Source organism: Pogoniulus pusillus, chromosome 20 (genome assembly GCF_015220805.1).
Source record: "Pogoniulus pusillus isolate bPogPus1 chromosome 20, bPogPus1.pri, whole genome shotgun sequence".
Classification (NCBI taxonomy): domain Eukaryota; kingdom Metazoa; phylum Chordata; class Aves; order Piciformes; family Lybiidae; genus Pogoniulus; species Pogoniulus pusillus.
In genome coordinates, this window is record NC_087283.1 from 8243406 (window position 1) to 8251223 (window position 7818).

The 7818-nt window shown below is 43.4% G+C and overlaps 1 long non-coding RNA gene across 2 annotated transcripts in view; it reads left to right on the forward strand.

The window, feature by feature from the left end:
- Positions 1-7505, forward strand: part of LOC135184203 (uncharacterized) — a 33773-nt gene extending 26268 nt beyond the window's left edge. Inside the window, exon 4 of one of the 2 annotated variants that reach the window (XR_010305903.1) lies at positions 7440-7505. This is a non-coding gene — a long non-coding RNA (uncharacterized LOC135184203). Of the gene's footprint in view, positions 1-339; positions 588-7439 lie in introns of those variants that run through there. The other variant, XR_010305902.1, reaches the window with a different exon arrangement.
- The last annotated feature ends 313 nt before the right edge of the window (positions 7506-7818 follow it).

The following is a 7818-nucleotide window of genomic DNA, read 5'->3' on the forward strand; positions in this document are numbered from 1 at the left end:
TGGTGGAGTCACCATCCCTGAAGGTTATTTAAAAGGTGACCTGATGAAACATTAAGTGCCATGATTTAGTTAATTAGAAGGGTTAGGTGATAGGTTGGACTCGATAATCATAGAAGCAACCAGGTTGGAAGAGACCTCCAAGATCATCTGGTCCAACCTATTGCCTATTCCTGTCGTGGAGATCCTGGAGGTCTTTTCCAACCTGGTTAATTCTGTAACTCTGTGATTCTGTGACCTTGGGGGAAGCACTCACCTGGCTTGTATGTTCACTCAGGAAGATCTTTGCATGACCATAAAGCTTTTGATGATAACAATGGCTCTTGTTGCTTCTTTTGGCAGTGATTTTGCAAGTCTTCCTCAGAAGAATTAGATCACAGCCAGTCCCACCTTAACTACATATTTGCTAGCTGAATAAACAGGATGAAATTGGACCAAGAGTTGTGTCTGCTGGCAGAATCAAGGACTTTCAGTGCTGAACAACTGGTTCCAAGCGTGCAGGGTATTCGAGAAGCCTTTTACATCCCAGGTTATGCTCCCTGCTAAAATTACCTCCCAACAAGCACATTTTTGGTGCTTTCCTCACCATTGCTACCACTAATGTGCAAACCAGAAAGACAAAATCATTCATGTTGATAGCAACCTCAGCAACACTAATTGCATAACAAGAAAGAGGTTTGTTTTTTTTTTTTCAAGTATGCAGCCAGCTATTTATTTGTGTTCAATTCTGAGTCATAAATCCTTCTCTTGACATTTTTAACAAGCAAGATTTTATTTGTGGAATGCCTCATCAGATGTTTTCTGAGCTGTTTAAGCAGTTCTGAGGGTTGCAAAGCCTCTGATGAATATTTCACTGCACTGAACATAACTTTTCCCTGCCAGACCTGCACTGTGCCTTTATCACATGAAAGCACTAAAAACTTTGCTTTCTCCTTTTACTATTTCTTTAAAGCTAATTTTGATCCTCTGCTTCCTCTTTATCTTTAATTTTGGTGATAGATGACTTCACAAACCAGGTTCAGTGCTTTTATTCATACCACTAGTCCCTCTCTGTGTCCCAACCTCTGAACCATCTGGATTAGATCTTGAAAATGGAATATAGGGTAAGAAGGAGGAGAAATCTGCAGTAAAAACATGATACAGAGGGAAACATATTTTCTTACCATGCAGTTGGTGGGGTATTTTTGTGGTGACCCAACAAGGTATTTAGGTCTTGGATCCACAAGCAGCAGAACCAATGAATCTGGCTGTGCTAGTTTGAAGCTAGCTGGGATGTTTTGGTGAGAACAACTAGATTATAGGCTGTGAAAGAGAAACAATGGTGATGTCTACTTCACTCATAGGCTTGCTGAGATGTATAAGAACAGGAATATAAACACAGATAAGGCAGTTCAAGCACTACCTGGGCTTTGAGCTGCATTTTTTTTTCTCTAACCTCACCCTCCATCTCTCTGAGTAATCTACTTTGCTTCTTAACCCCCCCTGGCCGACCCTCCATTCATCCTTGGAGCACAAGGCAATGTCTGGGGTAAGGTAGAGGGGTGGGAGAAGGTGTAAGGGTGGTTGGGAGCCCCTCCTGAGGACTCAGGTTTCTGGGAGGGGCCATTGTGTTTCTGTATTACCTTTTACCTTGTGTATTTCTGTCTATAACTGTATATACTGTAAATATCTGTTTGTATATTCTGCTAAGCTGTAATATAAGCTTCATTCAAATTTCCAGAGCTGGCTGAGTCTAGTCTGGGTGATTTCCAAAGTGTGTGTGTGTGGGGGGGGGGGCAGGGAACACCCAAACCACTGGCCATGAGCACTTGCAAATACTTTCACGAAGCAAGACACCAATGTCAATTATGATGATTTGATTTATTTATTTAGAGGATTCTCTTGCATCCTCTTCAGATGCCATGTAAGAGTGAACTAGAAAGGTACATGCAAGGGATTTTAGAATCAATCATTTTGGCTTCTTCAGTGTACCAATCAGAGGCATCAGGTAATGGAGGAAGTACCAGCAGCATCTTCAGCTTTACATTCTCCATTTTTCCTTGCATTTCTTGTTTTAACATAGATTTTTCTAGTATGGTGAGTTTGTGGTTGTTGTCATCATAGAATCATAGGATCAACCAGGTTGGAAGAGACCTCCAAGATCATCCAGTCCAGCCTAGCACCCAGCCCTATCCAGTCAACTAGACCATGGCACCAAGTGCCTCATCCAGTCATGTATGTACTAGTTACCTACACTGTATATGTCTGTACTAATTATAGACATTATTAATTATATTAATTATTATTATTTTAATGACAATAATTGCTATATGACAATATAATACTTATTATTGTGATATAATGGTATCATTAATTATATGTGTTGTTAATAATAATTGGTAATGATGACAATGATGATGACGATGATGATGATGATGATGATGATGATGATGATGATGATGATGATGATGATGATGATGGAGCAAAGCTGGAAGTGGGGAGGTTCAGACTGGAAGTGAGGAGGAAGTTGTTCAGCATGAGAGTGGTGAGAGCCTGGAATGGGTTGCCCAGGGAGGTGGTTGAGGCTCCATCCCTGGAGGAGTTTAAGGCCAGGCTGGATGAGGCTGTGGCCAGCCTGATGTAGGGAAGGGTGTCCCTGCCCATGGCAGGGGAGTTGGAACTGGCTGATCCTTGTGGTCCCTTCCAACTCTGGCTGATTCTATGATGATGATGATGATGAAGAAAAAGCAGGGAAAAGCCTTCACTGGATGTATTTGAAATATTCTCCACTGGAAAAATAATATCCTGTAAGAGATGGATAGCAGTGTAAACATACTGCTGCCCAGCACAACAAAACCAGCCTGGACTCATGGGTTTGACTTCAGGATGGCATAGTAGGGAGACAGGATGACTTTCGTAGGGGATTAATACACCAGATTTGAAGCTCTGAGGATGCTGGCTCCAGTTGGGGTTCTAGTTGGGAGGGAAAATAAATGTGGTGGTCTCATTAGTCCTCATTACAAAAATCACCCACAAGATTTGGTACCATTGGCAGCTCTTGGCTAGATAAATCCGGGACTTGAATAACAAGGTTGCTGCAAGTGAGACTGAAGGTGTGTTGGCAGGGAAAGGAAGTTTGCACAAAGCCTGGCTGTACCCAGGCCAGTGTTAACAGTCTCTTTACTTTCGTTTGGTCTGAATTCACTCACATATTTGCAATGAAAATGGTTTTAAAGTCTTGGGGGGGGAAAAAAAAAGAAAAAGAAATAGAAAAGGAGAGGGGAGGGGGGAGGAAATAAAATAAAGACAGAGAGACAGCTTTTGAATTGCAAAACATATAGCAGACCTCATTCCTGACAAGTTTTATTGCTGTTTGACTAAATCCCTCAAGTCTATCTCTAAATTAGCTGAATTAGGAAAGATGTAAAACTAATCAGAGCACTGCTGTTTAGATAGCCCTTTCTTTGTCTGAGCTATAGGAACTTTATCTTCTGATAGAATCATTATCCATGTTATCAGTTATAAAGAAACCTCTCTAAAGGAGTAGGAAATTGGGAGGTTTGCATTTCTTGAGAGAATATATATGATCACATTTTTTTTCCTCCCAATTAAGCAATTTCAACATTCTCATCTCAGCAAACTGCAGTTATTAAAACTCCCCTGGACTTCATAAGCGTTTTGCAATACCGTTTGCTCCATCCCACATCTGAGCAAATTAGGGTGGATGTATGTATATAGGTATCCCCCCTCCCACACCCCCTACTCCTTCCCAGGAGAGTTTCAAATGAGCCAAATATTCAGCTGATGTAAATCAGTGTTGTTCCAGATACTTTTAGACATGATATACTGCATTAAATCAACAGCCAGCCTTCTACGGCTGACTCCGTCACTGTGCCTGGTCGAGGCTGTAATTAAAGTCTGTGTTGCTCAGGAGTAAGCCTCAGAGGATTAATTAGGTCTGATATTTATTTCTTTTGATACGAAACCCAGATGTATGCAGTTAAGCCAAAAACCATAGGGAGAGCCATCCTGCTTTATTTTCCAGTGGACAGAAGAAAAGCAACGTTGCCCACCCAGAATTAAAGCACAGAAGCAAATAATTATCATCATGGAGCAATTTGGCAGTGCTGTGGTTTAGTAATCTGCTAAGCCACTTTACCTGCTTGATTATGAAATAATTCAGATGACTTCATTTTTTTCCCCCCCCAATTATCAAGTATTGTAAATATGTATGTATGTGTGTTGATTTATTTGTCTGAAAGCTGGGAAGAAAAATATGGAAGGAAAACTCTAGCCTGGGAAGAAAAATATGGAAGGAAAACCCTTGCCCTTTAAGGTTATAGAAATAAAGCAGTTAGCATTTCACTTTAAGACTATATTCTTCAATGTGTTCTAAAGAAATACCTCTCAAGTCAATAAATGGTTACTTTAAAATTCATTAGTGATTGGGAAAATACATAATCAAAATACTCCAAATCATGAGCAAGTGCAGCAGCAGCTTTGGCTACCACTGTGGAAAGGACATCTCCAGCAGGATGGGACTCTAAGCAATCCAGTTTACAGGATCACACAGGATCACACAGGATCACAGGATGTTAGGGGTTAGAAGGCACCCAAGGAGATCATCAAATCCATCCCCCTTGCCAGAGCAGAACAATACTATCTAACACAGATCACAGAGGAACACATCCAGACAGGCTTTGAAAGTCTCCAGAGAAGGAGCCTGCACAACCTCTCTGGGGAGCCTGTTCCAGTGCTCTGTGACCCTTACAGTAAAGAAGTTCCCCCTTGTGTTGAGGCAGAACCTCTTTTGCTGCAATTTACACCCATTGCTCCTTGTCCTGTCCCAGGGAGCAAGCAAGCAGAGCCTGTCCCCCCGCTCCTGGCCAGCCCTCAGATATTTAGAAACATTTATCAAATCCCCTCTCAGTCTTCTTTTCTCCAGCTAAAAAGTCCCAAGTCTCTCAGCCTCTCCTCATAAGCCATGTCCTCTTGTCCGCTAATCATCCTCATAGCCCTCTGCTGGATGCTCTCCCATCCCTCTTAAACTGGGGAGCCCAAAACTGAACACAGTATTCAAGATGGGGTCTCACCAGGGCAGAGTAGAAGGGGAGGAGAGCCTCTCTTGATCTGCTGGACACACTCTTCTTAATGCACCCCAGGGTCCCATTGACCTTCTTGGTCACAAGGGCACATTGCTGTGCCATGGGTAACTTGTTATCCACCAGGATCCCCAGGTCTCTCTCCACAGGATTGCTTTCCAGCAGATCACCTCCCAGCCTGTACTGGTGCAGTTTGTTATTCCTCCCCAGATGCAGGACTCTGCACTTGTCCTTGTTGAACTTCATCTGGTTCCTCTGTGCCCTGCTCTCCAGCCTGTCCAGGTCTCTCTGATGGCCACACAGCCTGCAGCTGTATCAGCCAAGCCTCCCAACCATTTGAGATGTCCCTGCTCACTGCAGGGGGAGTGAACGAGGTGATCTTTAAAGGTCTCTTCCAACCCAAACCAGTCTATGATTCATTCTGTGATTCTATGAAAACACACTTCAGGTGTTATGCTCAGACAGATGTGGGATTCAGGGAGCTGTTAATGTTCAACTTTGTGCTGTGGGCATTAAAAAAAGTATCTCACTCAGAAAATTCACCAAATCAGGCCAATGGCAGACGAATTCAGAGAATCACAGAATCAAGCAGGTTGGAAGCAACCTCCAAGATCATCCAGGCCAACCCAGCACCCAGCCCCATCCTGTCATCTAGGCCATGGCACTAAATTTGTACAAAGCAACTTCATGCAATATCAGTTTGTGCAGCATTCCTTATTCATCTATTTCTTTCAAAGGGAAAAACGATCCACTCCCATAGATATAACCATTTTTTTTTGTCTTTATAGGAAGAAAAACAGCAAAAAAATGGTGATTTCCAACCTTCAGAGAATCATAGAATCAACCAGGCTGGAAAAAACCTCCAAGATCATCCAGTCCAACCTAGCACCCAGCCCTAGCCAGTCAACTAGATCATGGCACTAAGTGCCTCATCCAGGCTTTTCTTGAACACCTCCAGGGACAGTGCCTCCACCACCTCCCTGGGCAGCCCATTCCAATGGCAAATCACTCTCTTTGGCAAGAACTTCCTCCTAACTTCCAGCCTGTACTTCCCCCAGCACAACTTGAGACTGTGTCCCCTTGTTCTGTTGCTGGTTGCCTGGCAGAACTGACCAACCTTCACCTGGCTACAACCTCCCTTCAGGTAGTTGTAGATAACAATGAGATCCCTCCTGAGCCTCCTCTTCTGCAGGCTGCACACCCCCAGCTCCCTCAGCCTCTCCTCATAGGGTTTGTGTTCAAAACAAACCTAACCTTAGAGGTAGGGGTTATTCATTCCCAGCCCAAGGCTTCTGTTCTTTTCTAGTGATAAAATGTAAGTAGGAAATAGACAAGAGGAAGGGTCAGCCCCTCAAAAGATAATAGAATCATAGAATCAACCAGGTTGGAAGAGACCTCCAAGATCATCCAGTCCAACCTAGCACCCAGCCCTAGCCAGTCAACCAGACCATGGCACCAAGTGCCTCATCCAGTCTTTTCTTGAACACCTCCAGGGATGGTGATTCCACCACCTCCCCGGGCAGCAATAATATAGCAAAATCAGACCCTAAGGAAGTTTCTCCCCATATTCCATGTTAAAAATTCTGAACATTTTCAAAGTAACATGGAAACTCCTTTTTCCTTCCTTCACCACCCCCCCCCCCCCCCCAATAATTTCTGTTGGTCCTCTTTTGTTGTGACCCTGGGTATTGATTCAAAGTAGTGAGACTCCCACCAATTTTGCTGAGCTTTGGATGGAATCCCTTGGAGAAGTTTGAGGCAGTGAGCTAATGATAAAAGGCTGGAAAGCCCATTCCTTTTCCCTGATGCAGCCAGCCAGCATATTATACTGGAGATAGGCAACATTTTTCCCCTCTGAATAATTTCTATAGAACTGTTCTGAAGGCTAATTTTACTCCTTTCCACACCAATTGCAACAGTGTATTTTACAGTATCTCCATGTATTTTGGTTTGCAAGGGCTGGGGAAAGAGGATTAGAAAACTCTCTCTGTATAATTACACTTATTTTTTGGTTGTTAATGTTTCTGATATTTGTTTTACAGGTAGGCTGTCAAAAGCAAGCTTTAGCATAGTTTCCTGGAGCATTTCCTCACTGCTTTGCAGCTCGTTAAGCTTGGGGTTGTGTTTTTCTTGGGGGGTTTTCAGCCCATCTATGGGGCATCTCATAGGTCTCCACAGCTCCAAATGTCAGCTGGAAAAACAAGCCCTCCCTTCAGCTCCTCCAGTTGATGCACGACACATCACGACTCAGGAAAAGAAAAGGGGGGGGGGGGGGGAGGTGTGAAAAAAGACAAACCCCCTGTATTTGGAGTTAGGAGCAACTGCTACTGGTAGGTGTCTTAGTCCTCTTCCCCTTTCCAGGTTCTGGAGAACATCAGCCAAAGTGACCTCAGCGAAGGGGTACGATGTCCCTCTCTGCTCTGCCCAGGTCTCTGCTACGCTGAATACTGTCAGAAAAGCCTCCAGCAAACATTTGTAACTTCAGGCAGAATGAACACTGCTGTCTTTATTTTATTATTTTTTTTCCCCTAACTTGACATCTATCAAATTTAGTTTAAGTGTTCCCCTGGGCCAGTTGAGTTGCTGAGCTATAAACTAAAAATAATTAAAATAAAATATTAACCCCCCCCCCGCCCTTCCTCAAGCCTGCTTGCCAGGAGCATATCACTGAGAGTTAACAGCTCTCAATCACGGGTTTCAGAGGGCTGGGATAGCTGAAATAAGACAGGCAGGCTTAATA